Source organism: Melozone crissalis, unplaced genomic scaffold (assembly GCF_028551555.1).
Source record: "Melozone crissalis strain CALT ecotype California unplaced genomic scaffold, PUWL_Pcris_2 ptg000046l_1, whole genome shotgun sequence".
Taxonomy (NCBI): Eukaryota; Metazoa; Chordata; class Aves; order Passeriformes; family Passerellidae; genus Melozone; species Melozone crissalis.
In genome coordinates this window covers 8,568,520-8,584,358 of record NW_026535824.1, presented here as the reverse complement: position 1 = coordinate 8,584,358, position 15,839 = coordinate 8,568,520, and the positions used below count along the sequence as shown (strand labels likewise).

At 51.1% G+C, this 15,839-nt stretch overlaps 1 pseudogene; it reads left to right on the top strand.

Annotated features, from left to right (window-relative positions):
- Positions 1-8,212: 8,212 nt before the first annotated feature.
- Positions 8,213-14,809, top strand: LOC128943484 (protein ecdysoneless homolog; annotated as a pseudogene).
- The last annotated feature ends 1,030 nt before the right edge of the window (positions 14,810-15,839 follow it).

Below are 15,839 nucleotides of genomic sequence, written 5' to 3'. Positions count from 1 at the left end.
GCTCTGTGCTTGTGAGTGTGCACAGGTTCTGCAGGTGTGAGCACGGCTCTGTGTGGGACAGGCGTGTGTTGCTGTGTGTGACTGCACACGCTGCTGTGCTCAGGCTCTACGTGCCAGCAGGTCTTTGCTTGGGGCCCGTGTGCATTGGTAGGGACTGTGCACAGGTGAGTGTCTGTGCAGCACAGGTGTGCTGCTGTGGCTGGCTGGGTGCACACAGGTGGGTGCTGCTGGCAGGTGCCGTGGGGCACAGGAGCTCTGTGCAGGTGAGCAGGTCCCTGTGTGTGTGAGCACTGGCTCTGCACATGTCCCTGTGTGCACTCATGGCTGGGCACGTCCAGGGACACAACTCTGGGTACACGGCTCTGTGCATCCAGCTGCTGTCCCACCGAGAGAAACAGACATATATATATATACATTTATTTATACATGTGTGTTTGTGTATGTGGCACTACCCAGCTCTGCTGGCTGGGGTGGCCCCTGGCTCTCCGTGTACACTCTGTTCTTGTAAGGAGAAGAATCAGAGGTATTGGGGCAGTTTCCTTAAGGACCAGCAAGTAGAGTGAAACAAGAATCAGAGGGCAAGACCAGGTTGGCCCCTGTGTTCACCACCAAGAAGATTCCATAGCCCTGCTGTGGGCAACAATCCCATAGGCATGGCAAGGTGGGGGCAAGAAAGGCACCCCAGACCTCTGTCATTGCTCAGCTGTCTTTTAATACAGCAGGAACCAGAAGGCAAGACTGAGTTGGCCTCTGTACTCCCCACTAAGATACACCTGCTATGAGTAGCAGCCCCATGGGCACGGTAAATGGGATAAAAAAACCAAGCCAGACCTCTGTGATCTCATTTTGTCCATTCCAAATATGTCTGTCTCAAGAAAACCTGAGATTTTTTCTTCTGTTCCCACTGTCCTTGCCCACATCAACAGATACCAGTATGATTAATTAAAATGTTTTTGAGAAGAGCAGATTATCAGAATCAAAAATTAGAGCTAACTGTTTGAGACAAATGACTCATGGGAAAAGAAAAGGGTGGTGTGTCATAGATGAATTATGTAGTGGTTGGCTCTCACAATTAGGGGATTATTACGTGTATGCTAGGAGAAGTTTTTTAGATGTAGAATGCTGTTACTGTAGTGTGTCCCCCCACAGTCCCCTTTCCCTCCCCCTTGTAGCAGCCTCAGTTCCCAGGGCATTTGGGGAGGGCTGGCTCATTACCAGGAGGGGCCACAGGACAACACCTGAGCTCCAATCAAGGTGTGAGGAAGTGATCTCCACCTGTGGAGGGCAGAGAAGGAGCTCACTGACAAAGCTTTGGCACGGGCTGAGGGTATAAAAGGAAGAGCATCCATTTTGTAAATGAGCCCGTGGCTGACAGTCCCAGAGACCTCCAGAGCGGTAATTTTTCCTTATTCAGTCTGTTGTTGTATTTTTTTGTTAAGGTTAAATAAACCTTGAAAAATTTAAAAGTGAGGGTCGTTTCTCACGTGTTCCAAGGACAGTCTCATCTTCAGGCCAGTTTGTGATGATTTCCAAGCCTCCAGGGCAATTTGGATTTCCCAACTAAGCTTGTTGCATAATGTAATAAATTATAAATATAGGTATTGGATTTTGCATTTACATAATAACTTTTCTTTAGCAAGCTATTACTGATCACAAAAACCTTGATATAGTACAATGTGTAATTACTGCATTTGATATAGTATAATGTGTCAGTTTATGTATGCACTGTATAGCTTTAATAAATACACATGTAATAGATACTCTCTTAGACTGTAGCATAATAAAGACTGTGAAATGTTGATTTACAAAATATTTTTTCATTTGTACCTAACCCAGAAAATGGTGTAAAATAATTAAGTGATTTCCCACATTCAGGGATATCCTTATCAGAAAGACAAAATAACAGAAACCAGAGCATGGAAAACAAAAGTATTTATTGACCCTCATTATCAGGGAGTTAAAACACAAAAATTTAGAACCACAAGGAAGCATGAAATGTAGTAGTTTAAGGTACAAGATGTCCTGAAGACAATTCAAAAGTTAAAAAACTTTTAACAGTATGTAAATTCAAGGTTATGTTTCAATTCTTCAGAAGGCTTAAAAAAGTACATGTAGATCTATAATGAAACACTACATAAAAAAAATAGTTTCACTTGACCACGTGCAAAGACATGCATGGCAGGTCGGGATTTTATCCATTAACAAACAATTATAAAAAGTGTAAATAGTGAGCCCTATTTCCCACACATAATGAGGGCAATGCACTCACTGCAGGCAGCATCGGTGGCAGGATGGATTGCAGAGACTTTTCCTTTGCAGCCCCAGCCCAGCGTTGGCACTGAGGATGAAGAGGCACTGAGGTGACCCTGAGAGGAAGTGCAAGGCACAGGGATGGTTTTCTAGAGGTGCATGAAGGGTTCCAGCGATGGCTCTTGTTCTGCCAAATGGGCTAAAACAGCCCCTTTTTATAGGGTACACAGCTCACTTTCCCCTGCCCTTACTATTTGAAAAACTTGTCCAATAATAAAAGTTAGGGGAAAGTGACCGATGGGGTTACAGAGATAAGAAAGGGTCGGATCGGCAGAAGACAGGAACTTATTTTGCTATTTCATCCTGACTCAAAATATCCTGTTGTTAAGCCTCGACCCTCCACGGGGCCTAGACAAGTCCACGGAGGCTGCTAAAAGGTCCGTAGAGCAGCCCCTATTACAGGGGAGCTTGGGCCTTGCTGCAGAGATACGGCCGCTCATTGGAGCAGTTGCCACTCCTGAATCTCTCATCAGCCAGGTACACACACTCAGAAGTGTCAAAGACAGGAACCCTGCAGGGAGGAGCAGAGGCAGCGCTGGCTGCCAGGGGAAGCCCTTGTGCCCCTTTGCCCCCAGGCCCTGCCCGGCTCCCCGGCACTCACCGGGAGCTGTAGCTGCTGCCGTCCCCCCAGTGCAGGCGCTCGCCCCGTCTGCGCAGCCCGAGCCAGTAACCGAAATTCCCACAGAGGCGGGAGAGCTGATCCTGCCCAGGAGAGAGGAGTGGGAGCTGCCCCGGCCCCTCGGGGGGACACGTGCCCGGGGCTGCCCCCGCACGCCGGGGCTCCTTCCCTGCAAGGCCCCAGCCCAGGGCTGCAGCCCCGGCCCTACGAGCACCGAGCCCGGCCCAGGAGCGCCCCCAGGCTGCCCTCAGCCACCCCACAGCGCCCGCAGCCCCTCACTCACCATGGCCTCCTCATCCTTGGCAATGGCCAGGGAGGCCCCGACTCGGAGCACCGTTCCTGACCCTGATCCCACGTGCTGTAGTCCCTTGAGAAGTAGTAGCAGACCCCCTTGTGCCCAACCCAGCTATGGGGACAGCCCAGAACACACTGTGGAGTCGCAGGTGTGACTGGAACCTGTGGTGCTGCAGGGGGACGAGGAGAAGCTCTCAGGATTCCTCTGTGCAGGGAGCAGGGAGCCCACTCTGCCCCGAGGGGCTGGGCCCAGGCTGCTGCCCCTCCCTTACCTGCCAGCACAGCCAAGGCTGCCCCCAAAGCCAGCACCAGCACCAGGAGCAGCAGAATCAGCACTACTGTGCCCACGGGATGGCACCTGAACCATTCACCTGGAGCAGGAAAGAGCTGCTGGCTGCCAGAAGCAGAGCCAGCCCTGCAATCTGCTCAGCCCACAGCCAGGGAGCAGAGCAGGGAGCCCTGAGGCAGTGTGGCCCTCCCTCAGCTGGCAGCCAGAGAGCCCAGAGCCTGGCCACAGGCAGGGACACAGCTGTGGGCACAGACAGGCACACAGCTGTGGGGACAGGCTGCAGCAGGAGAACTGCACAGCCTTGGGGGCAGCTGGGGCTCTTGCTTCCAGCCACTGATGGGGCCCAGCAGAGCACGAGGCCTCTTCCAGACATCGGGAAACAGCCACACACCTGCCAGCCCTGGCCTTGGGAGGGGACACGGGCCCCTGCCTAGAGGCCACAGGGGTGGCCCTGCACTCACCCAGGAATCTTCTGAGGTTCCTTTTGCGTTCATTGTTGGTTGCTGGTGTGCCCTGGGGAGCCAGGGGCTCCCTCACACTCCCATCCCTGGTGCAGAATCCACACTCCACATCTGCACTCACTGCACGCTCACAAGTGGCATCCTCCTCCTTATGCCAAGAGGCTTCTTGGGCCCTAGGCAAGTGTGGAACCGCGGCTGCTGGTCCCTCCTGGGGATGCTGGGGCCCATTCGCAACTCCACAAATGGAGCAGAATTCACTCTTCTCCTGCTCACAGCCGGCATCTCTCTGCCCAAAACAATCAGCACGTTGCTTCGGACACATCAGGAGTGCTGCTGGCAGAGTCTTTGCGAGCTCGGCCTCGGGAACAGCTTTCCAGCCGCGCTGATGGCACCCTGAAAGGGACACGGTGAGAGGTCGCTGCTGGTGCCGGCCATGCGGGGGCTCAGGAGGGCGGTGGCAGCTGTGGCTGCGCTGTTGGCGCTGCCCAGAGGTGCGGCAGCAGGTGCGGAGACAAGCGCAGCCTCCAGGAGCTCTGCGGTGGCCGCAGCCCCGGCCCCTGTGGCTCTGCAGCCGCTGCAGCCCAGCTCCGTGCCGGGCCGGGCGCTGAGAGCGCCTGCGAGCTGCCGGCTGCTGCTGGCCCGGGGCAGCTGCGGCTCGGAGTCCGCCTGCCGAGGGGCGAGAAGCAGCAGCCCCGGGCTGCTCACCATTGTGCCCCGCATGATTCCCTGCCCCGGCGCCTCGGAGCCGGGCCACACCGAGCGCCTGCACGGCCGCTGCGGCTCCCTGCCTGGGCACACGGAGCGGCTCCCGGCACAGAGGGCAGCGCCGAGAAGCCTCGGTCCCGGAGCAGGCAGGATGCGCCGCTTTGTGCCCGCACTCGGCGCCTGCAGCGCTTGGGGCTCTGAGGCACGTTCAAGTTCATGCCGTGCCAGCCCCGAGCTGGGCACGGACACCTCCCGCCCGAGCAGCGGCCCCGAGCCCGGTGCCGCACGGCCGGGAACGGTCCCGGGCACGGAGCAGCCGCCTCCGTCCTAGCGAGAGCAGCCGCGATGAGCCATCGCTGCCGCGGCAGGGGCTCCATGCCGGCCATCCGGGCAAGGAGGAGAGCGCGGGCAGCCGCTCCCTCGTCGATCCCAGCGCAGGGGGACACGGGGGAAGCCGGCACCAGGAACTCGCCAGAATCCCCCGGCCCTCACCGCGGCCCCCTCCGCCCGCAGCGAGCCCCGAGCTGGGGCAGCACCGACCGCGGTCCCACCTGGGCTGGAGCCGCCTCCGAGCTCCGCCGCCGCCTCGCCGGGCTCCGGGTGCCGCCACCGCTCCCATCCCGGCCAGACACAGCGGATACGGCCGGTGCCGCCGCAGATTTGGACCGATTTGATCAATCAAATGAGGGGGGGGATCGCGGCCAATCGTGGCGCGGCCGTTTTGCTCCCCGACCCCGCCCCGGCCCCTCTCCCCAGCGCTCCCCGCTGCATTTTCCAGGATCGGTTCCTTCACCTTTCTGGCGACTCCCGTCGCTAATGACCCGGATATGGGGACCTGAACACTTTGGCTCGGCTGAGCGCATTGGAAAATCCGGGGACTGCCCCGCATCATCCTGAGCCCACGCTAGGTCCCCGCTCGGCTTTTCCCTCGCTGCCGCCGCCGCTTTCCCCGCTCCCGAGGCTCGGCTTTGCCCGGCGCCTCCGCTTGGCCCCGGGCGAACTCACTGCCCCCCGTGGCTCCCCAGCCCTGCGGCGGGGCGAACCCCCGGCATTTGCCGAAGGGCTCTGACTGCCCTGGGTACTGAAGCCTCATAGATCGTGTTCTAGAATGCCTTAAAAATGTGTTGAAATGGTTTTTTAAAGTTAATCTTGAATTTTTCGTGAATTCTGATTTCTCTGACAATTGTTACTGGAGATATTCAAAGCGGTGAATGCAGTGCCTCGTTATTATTATCATGTCCAGCACAACACAATCGAATTTCTTTAACAGAAATACTGATAACACTTACCATATGCTATTACACTAACTACAATCTCGAGAAGTTCATGGTTTGTTGCACAATTTTCAAATTCTACATTGTTGTTTCTTTCGGTACAATTCCACTTTAAAAAGTCTTACTAAAAATATGATTCCTTAAAATTTGTGGCTACCATGAGTTTTCCTCGATCTTAAACTACATAGGGTCAAAGTATTTGTCACACTTTTCTAGTCCCTACAGTAAATCCATCAGGCCACTATTTCAGCCATGCTTGGTTCACATTTTCAGCACTTTTTGATATTAATAGCATCAGACTAAGTTACACATTGTAGTACCCAGAACTTTTAAGGATATTGATTGTTACTTCAGGTCTGTTTTATTTGAATTTGATTTTAGTGTTGGTAAGATTAGGCAAAGCTATGTCTGAGTAATGTTAAACTATGTTTTAACTCTATTGAGTTAATTTTGTTAAGAGTCATTTATGTTGAGGTGGATTGCCATCAGGTTTGAGTGTTGCTGAGTTTGGATGAGATCAAGTTTCAGTCTCCTTCATTTTAAGCCATTTCATGTTCTATTCCAGTTTTATTAAGATGAGCTTTTATTCGGTATTATAGATGTAACCTAAATTCTCTTAAGTGTACCTCTAATGCCACTGCGGTGACATTGAATTACATTGCAATTAATTTTAGGCCCTAAGTTAATTTTGTTTAAATATTTTTGTTCACATTGCAAGATGTGGTTATTTCCTTCTAGAGATAAGACAGATCGCACTGAAACAGCTGTGATGAAACACTGATAAACACCTGCCTTTGGAAAGAAGAAGATACAGTTTGTTGGGCCCTTGAACCTCTCACAGGTTGCACAGGTGTCAGTGCTGCACTTCCTGACAGGATCATTGATTGTGATCTCTTCTGGTTTATCTTCCACAGATAACACAGGAGAGTGGGTGGTTGTTCCACATTATGTCTGTTATCCATTGTAAGCTGTTCAGTGTTTCATTGTATGGATACAGGAATGCTGGAAGAATATTGTCTCCAATTCCTGAGACAGTCACTGCTGATAGATTGGTTCCATCATGTGAATTCACTCATTTTTATAACAGGAATTATTCATAAGACACCATTACCTTATTTATAGCTAGCATTTCATTAACTTTGACATATCTTTGTGTGACTATCCACAAGACATGGTGTCACTTTGGGATCTCTCTGTTTTGTTCTGCAGCTGCAGCTGCATCTCTTTGAACAGGCTGTCTGCAGCCGTTCCCTGCACTGCCTGCTCAGCCTTCAGTCCCTTCTCTTGTTCCAGCAGGGTTGCTGTGCCTTGACCCAGGGCTGTCTCATGATTTTCCTGTGTTTTCAGAGTTCCAGGATGAGATCTCTGGGCTCGGTCAAACGCCTCATCTGAACTGAGGTCCTGTGGTCTTTCCTGACCCTTTTGTGACACATCCTCATGGGACAGGGCTGTGACCTGCTGAGGGCAAGGCTGCTCCTGCTCTGTGGGAATCACACACAGCCCCAGTTATTCTCACAGGAGCACTCCAGCAGTTTGCTGTGTTGGGGCATCTCATAGCTGCTATTCTTGAGAGATTTGTTTTAAAGGTATGTGAGGGAGACCCTCCCAATGAGGGTCTGGGCTCTAGACAGGCCCTGGCTCTACCTGGTCAGAAAACTGGCAAGAAACCCAGATATTTTCTGCCTCAAAACTATATTCAAGTCCCTTGGCCTTGGCAATTTGACCCTATACCTATAGGGCAGCTGGATCAAAATCAATTAAATTTAAACCTAAGATGCTGCGAATTGAGGTACAGCTCCCTAAAAGCAGAGATGACGTCACTATCCCCGTAGATTAATTAAATTGGAATACATTAAATAGAACAAGAGTAAACGAGCCGAGTAAGTCAGGACTGACCCAACTCTTGGGTCAGGGGATAAGAGCCGGTTGCAGGGATTTAATTGCGTTCCGTCACACCGGTGCTCAGGAATGCCGGGAATGCCGGGAACCATCTCCCGTCGGGGACAGGGGGTGACCGGGCCGTCCCGGGGCCCTGCTCGGTGCTGGGGGCAGCGCGGGCGGCAGGCCCGGGAGCGGGGCCGGGGGATCACGACCGGGACCGCGCTGGGGCTCGGGGCCGCGCCGGGCACCGGGGCAGCGGCGGCCACTCACGGCTGCAGCGGTTTCCGCGCGTATCGCGATATCACCCTCAGCGCCGCCGCCCCGCCGCCGCCATCGCGCCGCTCCTGCCCGGGGGCGGAGCGCTTTGGGCCCCGGCGCGATGGAGGCGCTGCGGCGGCCGGCGCTGCCCGAGGACGCGGTGCGCTACCGCCTGTTCGCGGCGGCGGCGGGCCCGGGCGGCGAGGCGCTGCTGCGGCGCTGCGTTGAGCTGGCCCTGGTGCGCTTGGCCCCGCTCCTGGCCGCCTGCGTGTGGCAGCGGCAGCCGTTCCGCCTGCGCTACGTGCCGGGCCGCGGTGAGCCGGGAGGGGGCCGGGAGGCGCGGCAGGAGGAGCGCCCGGAGCGGAGGGACTGGGAGGGGCACCCGGCGGCAGGGAACCGGGAGCCAGTGAGGGGGAACCGGCGGCCGGGAACCGGGAGAGTGTGAGGGAAAAGCGGGGGGGTAGAAGGGGAACCCGGCGCCCGGAATCGAGTAGCCTGTGAGGGGGAACCCGGGAGCGTGTTAAGGGAATCAGGCGGCCAGGAACCGGGAGTGTGAGGGGAAACCGGAGGGGTGTGAGGGGAACCCGGCGGCCGGAATCGAGGAGCGTCTGAGAGGGAACCGGTGGGGAGATCGTTTGAAGGGGATCCGGCGGCCGGGAACCGGGAGCTTGTGAGGAGGAGGCGGGAGAGTGTGAAGGACACCTGGCGGCCGAGAACCTGGATCTTTTGAGGAAAATCTGGCGGCAGGGAACCGGCAGCGTGTGAGGGGGAGTTGAGCCCTGTGAGGACGACCCGGTGGCCGGGAACTGAGGGCGTGTGAGGGGAAACCGGGATAGTTTGACGGCAATCTGGCGGCCGGGAACCGGGAGAGTTTGAGGGGCACCCGGCGGTTGAGAACCGGGATCTTTTGAGGAGACTCCGGCAGCCGGGAACAGGCAGTGTGTGAGGACAACTGGGCCGTGTGAGGGGGTCTCGGGGGCCAGAAACCAGAAGCGTGTGAGGGGGACCCGGCGGCTTCCCCGACTCTCGGTGTCACAGCACGGGTTAGCCCGGTGAGGCATCTGGTGCCACCTCCCTGCTGCAGCGGGGCCATCCCCGAGCACAGGACACAAGATTGTGTCAGCAGGGTCTGGGATATCCGCAGTGAGGGAGACTCCGCAGCCCGTGTGGACAATCTGTTGCTGGGCACGGCGTTGCTGAGCCGCCTCTCCTGTCTGTGCCCCGTGCAGGCGAGATCCCGGCGCACTTGGGCGGCACCGCGGTGTTCGGGAATAAGGTGGAGGATGAGTGGTTCATTGTGTAGCTGCTGCGGGAGATGAGCAGGGAGTTCGCGGGGCTGGCAGCCAGGTAAGGCGGGTGCTGCTGAGCTGCTTTAGTGGGAGGGCTGCCAAGGGGCAGTGCCTGTGCTCTGAAGGTCCTGTCTTAGCATTGCCCATCCTTGGAGGTGTTTCCCCATCCCAGACACGTTGGAAGTGTCCAAGGGCAGGTTGGATGGGGCTTGGAGCAGCCTGGGCTAGTGGAAGGTGTGCCTGGCTGTGGCAAGGGTGTTGGAAGGAGGTGTTGATCTTTAAGGTCCCTTCTAACCTAAGCCTTTCTATGAGTTTATGAATATTAAAAAAACCCCAGCAGACATGGATTCAGAAGTGTCCCTGAGGGTAGGGAATGCTCAGGGCTGGAGTGTTGCTGTTTCTGTAAGGACACAGGCTTTGTCTGGTCCAGGTGAAATAATGAGCAGACACCTTCACACGAATATGGATGGCTGCTAATGGAATGAATTAAAATGGACATAATTTATTTGGTCATTAGCAAAAAATTGTTTAATTATTTTCCCCTACTCCAAGATTCTTACAAGGGCTGGAACAGAAGACCAAAATAGATTGCAAGTGAGTACCTGGACTGTCAGGCTCATACTTTCCTTTTGTTTGAGGGAACAGACAGAGTGAGGGAGTTGAGAAGGTTGCATTCAGGGCTTTTCTTAGCATCAGGAACCAGCAGAGGTCGCATGTGATACCTGAAATGCTGCTTTTTAGTTCCTGTGATGTTCTGAAGCAGTTAGGATATCCTGGTTCTCCTAAAGCACTTCGCTAGTTGAAAAGAAACGTGGTTTTTTTGTTGTTAAGGAAACAAGATGTATTTGATAAACGTGTTACAGTTCAAATGGGGATTTTCCAGAATATTAAGGATTTTTCCTAATGTATTTAGAATGACAAAAGTTTATATTTGCTTGGGGATTTCAGTTTGGAACAAACATTGTATAGCCTGAAAAGCAATTTATCAGAAAAATCTTTCTATGATGTATTTTGAATGCAGTCTCAGGCACTGCCTGTAATATGGGTGCCTCCAAAGCCACTCTGGTGACCTGGAGGGAGTTTGCTGGCTGTCCCCAGCCCAGTCGCGCTGCAGGGAGTGTTTGTTTCTGCTCTGGCTGTTGCAGGTGACTTTCACTCGGTGTTTATATGCACAGCTGGTGCAGCAGCAGTTTGTTCCAGACAGACGCAGTGGATACACCCTGCCCGCCCCAGCTCATCCTCAGTACGGAGCCTGCGAGCTGGGCATGAAGCTGGTAATGATTGCTGGGGCATTTTGGCCTTGGTTCATGCATGCCCAGGGAATGGGTCCTTGTCTGGAGGTTGCCTGCTTGTCCAGAGAAATGTGAGCAAAGTCTGTCACACCTTGAGAACCTCTTGTTTTGCATCTTTTATCTGCAGGCTCATGGCTTTGAAATGTTGTGCTCCAAGAGCAGTAAAGTGGCTCCTGATGCCAAGAGAAACGTGTTAAGCGGTCCTCTGTGGGAGAGATTCCTCAGGAGCTTGAAGGAGAAGGATTATTTCAAGGTCTGTGAGTATTTCAGAGTTTTTAACATTGCAGGGAAAATACATTTTAACCCTTGAACTTGTGTGAGGAGCTTGAATCCATATCTCTGTGTGAAATGAACTAATGTGTTTAAAGGGGACATGTGCAGCTTGTTTCCCTTTGAAAGTAATTTATTTTGGAAATTAAAAAGGAAAAAGCAAGATGTGGGGATTGATTAATTCATCTAAAGCAAGGGGAGAAATACACTTGAGTGAAGAAAACCCCCATATGTGATTGTGTGAGGTGTGACTGATTTCACTGGTTTACATTTCATTTCCACCCCTCTAGAATTCAATATTCTTCAAGATCCATACATAACACCATCGACCTATCTGGGCCCATGCAAGTGTAATTTTTATGTGTGTGTGGTTTTTGTGACTTCTGGGGGTTTTGGTGAGGTTGTCTGGTTTATTTTTTTGTTTCTTTTTTTAAGATGCCTTTCACTACTTTTTTGATGTTAATAAATGGGACATAAATTGACTACTTGTTTCAAGGTTATCAAATTGGACAACACTATTGAGATTCTTAGCTCCATATCCTTTAATAAACTTCAAATACAGGAATGCCCTTTGCAGTATTGAGTTCCAAGTGTAGATGGCCAAGAGGTTTTACTTGTTTTTGTTCTCTCAGCATTCCTGTGTGACCAACAGTCACCCTTAGAAAGCCTGACTGTGAGGAGGAAGGGGAGGGAGAATTGTTCGGGTTCATGCCTGTGACTTGCATTTAACAGGGAGAAATGGAAGGATCAGCCAAGTACCTGGAACTGTTGCACATGGCAGAAGATCACTTCCAGCAATCTGTTGCAGTGCCAGAAAGGTGAGAGCTACTTGAAATTCATGAGTGTCATATATCCTACAAATCCTGTAAGTGACCTTTGAAATGCTTGTTACAAACACCTGAACCCTTTTCTCCACTGCACATTGAACATGGGAGCTGTGGCCAGGACATACAAGTACTAATTCCTCTGGAATGCTCCACTGGGAGAAGTTCTGGCTTGAGTAACTCTTTTATCTTGGTTATGTGAAATGCTGAGCTCTTCCAAGTGGATTCCAAGTGGTGACTGCAAATCAATTTTTGCTTGGTTGACTGTAGAAAGTGTAGAAAAGTTTCATTGAAAAGCAGTCCCAGTGAATAATGAATACAGGGTAATCTATCTCCTTTGCTCAAGGAGCTGGCTGTGGATTTCTCTGGATAATCAAATCCAAAAAGTAAATCACTGCAAAAATATCTGAGGCTTTGCCAGCCCATAATATCTTGACTGTTATTTTTTTGAGTTTCCAGTCTGTGGTGTTTAGGATCAGGTAATCTTAATATTTACCAAGGCAAATGAAATGTAAAGGAAAAGAGCCATGACCAATGGGCTTTGGAGCCATCAGCTGGGAATTGCAGGGACTGACTGTGTCCTGTTTTGGCCAATGCTCTGTGTAGTGCTCTGGTACTTCCCCCAGATTAATTTCCCTTTTTGATGTGTTTGCACAGAAGGAAAATGGAAGAATTCAAGTGAAAACCTGAATGCAGAGCATGTGATCCCATTGAATCCATTTCAGTAAATTCAATGTTTTTCTTCTAGCTGTGATGAAGTGAGCCCAGGTGATGAAATCCTGACACTACTACAGACAACCCCCATTGATGTGAAGGAATTGGAGAGAGAAGCAGCTTGTCTTCCTGCAGAGGATGGTGAGCTGGATGGGGGAATTATTCCTATTACAGATGATTATTTGTGGGGGTAGAGGGGCAATGCTGACAGCTGTGAAGGGAGAGCCAATCCAGCCTTCCTCAAGACTAAACACTGGGTTGGCTCTCCCAGTTTAGAGTAAGCCTTTCTTCCTCCACTTAGTGGCCCAAGGCTTCTCAGTGACTAGAATGGTCTCTCTGAGTTTGAGCTCTGCAAAGCAGAGTTTTTAAATAGTGACGAGAAATCTGCACTCAGTTCTTCTCATCCTCTCTCTGGCTTTGCTGTGTGTGACCCAGGACCAGCACAAGAGCTGAACTGCAGAGCTGAGCTGCAGGATGGTTGCAGTCCTGTCAGTCAGCTGGTTGGGGCCTGTGAGCCAGCAGGCTTGTGCAGAGTAACAGATGTGTGCTGTGTTCTTTCAGATGACAGCTGGCTGGATATTACACCAGGTGCTCTGGATCAGATGCTGAGGGAGACAAGAAATGAGTCCCTTCCTTCCCCAAATGAGGAGGAGCAAAAGTATGACTTGGAAACAGTTGCTGAGAGCATGAAGGCTTTTGTGTCCAAAGTCTCCACGCAGGAAGGAGCAGAAATGCCATGGTAGTAGCCCCTGGAGTGTGGCTCTGGTGTGGAATGTTGCACTGTGCTGCAGCCCTGTGCTTGGTTGTGTGATGCAGAGAATCAGAGTTTGAAGGTGCTGTGCTGAGCAGGGCCTGAAGCAAAGCCAGAGCAGTGAACCTGTACTTGCTTTAAATCAGCTTGGTGCCACTCTGGCACTGGTGCAGGTTCAAGTGCTGCAAGCTGAGCTGGTCTCTGTTCCTCAGTTGGATTTTGTGGTCTTCACAATTTTTCTCCTTTATTCAAAGAATTCTTCCACTGGTTGTTTGATGTCTAATGCACACAGGCTTCAAACTTCTGAGGACTTTTAAATTCAAATGTCCCAACTTTGGTCCTGGCTTGAGAGAAATCAGTATGGCTTGTGCCTGTGTCAGGCTTATGCAAGCATAGAAGCTTCATTTCTTTAAAAATATTTTTAGATTTCAGGTCATCTGATGAATCCCATGTTACCTTTGATGTGGATTCTTTTACAAAAGCCCTGGACAGAATTTTAGGTGAGATTGCTTCTTTCTTTGAAACAAATGCCAGCACTGATTTCTTTGCTGTTGTACTGACACAACATCATGTGCAGGGGCAGACTCAGAGGAGCTGGATTGTGATGATGTGGATGAAGAGGAGGAGTTTGCTTTCTCAGCTGAGGATGATGAGGGAGCTGGATGCTGGGAATGGAAGGCAGGAGCAGAAGGTGTCTCCTGAGGAGCTCGTGGGCAGTCTCAAGGCGTACATGAAGGAGATGGACTGTGAGCTGGCACAGAGCAACGTTGGGAAAAGTTTCAGCAGCCACAAGAGAGGGGTGAGTGTGCCTTGAGCTCTGATTTGCAGCAGTAATTTCCAAGCAGGAAATGTGCTGCAAGTGGCCATTCTGAGTAATGGGATTGGAACCTTCCCACGTGCAAGCAAAGTGTGCTGGACCTGCACCATCATACATTTTTTATAAACTAAAGCTTAACTAAGCTTGGAATTTGCCCATCTTTTCCAAGGCTTAGTTCCATTTCCCTGTTTTTAGTAGTAGGGCAAGAAGCTGCAGCTTCACTTGTAAGGTCCTGTAGTAGTTTTCTCCCATAGGAAGCTGAGCCAGGACTCAGCAACACTTTGTGTCCTTCTCTTGGAATTTAATCTGGGTAATGGACAGTGGTGATTTTCAGCTGGCATGAGCATTTGGTGTCTGAATTCCTGTTTGTCAGGACTCAGGAGTGTACTGGACTTTTTTGGCTGCACAATTGCTGTTTCTTTTCTCCTGTGGTTTGCCCCTTTTTTTTCCCCCTTAAATGTGCTCATGCAATTTGATAAAGCTTTCTTTTTGTACTGTCTGCAGGCAAGTTCTGTTGGAGCAGCCCCATGTGAGAGTGCTGGCCCTGATTGTGGAGCTGAGGCTGCTGAGCTGGCAGCCCTGGCTGTGGACATGAACCTGGTGGCAAAGCTGCTCGAGTCCCGCAGTGCCCAGGCTGGCCTGGCAGGACCCAGCTGGAACATTTACAGAGCCTGGGGGTGAATTTACCTGAGAGCACAGAGCTCACTGGCAGCTGAGCAAGGCAGGGAGAGCCTTGGCACAAGACATGGCTGCTGGGGAGATGGAGCACACACACACGAGCAGGATGTGGGAGAAGAGGCCAAAGGTTTGAATTTGGAGCATTCTGTTAATTTTTGTGTCACTTCAGCAGAGTGAATTTACCTGCAGAAGCTTCTGTTTGCACACTGTCTTGGGTGGAAATGAGATTTTCCTAATGTTAGCACATTTTCAGAAATCTGGGAAATGATGTTGAATGCATGACTCAAATGAGGTTTTGTTTTATTACAACACCTCTCTTCCATTTTTTCATTCAGTGATCCAATTTGCCACATTTCTAAAATGTCCTTTTATCCATTGCTGAGTGGGGTCAATATCTGGGGAGCAGTTCTTGTTCTGAAAATGCTGCTGCCTTCAGGGGCAGGTGGGGAAATAGCACATTGCAGGAAGAGTAATTGGACCAAATGTGTAAATATTGGCCAGCAGTATTTTTTAAATTTATTTCAATCAAAACAGAAATACATCTTGACTACTGAATTTTTTGAAGGTATGCATAACTTCCTCAGTGCAGTATCAGTTCTTGGAGTGAAAGTATTTTTGTAATTGTTCATTTCTGAATGAATTCCATTATTGCTGAATGTTGATATACAGCTACTGCTGGCATGATGTGAGCCCAGGCTGAGCAGTTTGGGGTTTTTTCAGTGAAAATGTGGCTGGACGGCACACAGCATGTTGCTTTCATGTGGAATGAACAATCTATTTTAAATATGAGAACTTAGGTTTCAACAAGTTAAATTTGATATAAAATACATAAAAATTCTTGATACACAGACAGCAACAGTGCAGTCCTGCTGGGTCCAAATCAGCTTCTTAATTTCTCTTTATTTCATTTTCATTCAGCAATTAATGAGTTGTCCTTCACTGATGTTGTGTAATTTCCTTTGTCAGCAGTTCAGGGAGAGCACTGGCAGGTTGGACAGGGATTAGAGATGGACAGCAAGAGCTGGGAAGTGTGAAGAAGGTTCTGCTACATTTCAAGCAATTTGGACTGCTGAGAGGTGAGAGACTCAGACAAATCTGTGGTGGAAAAATGGG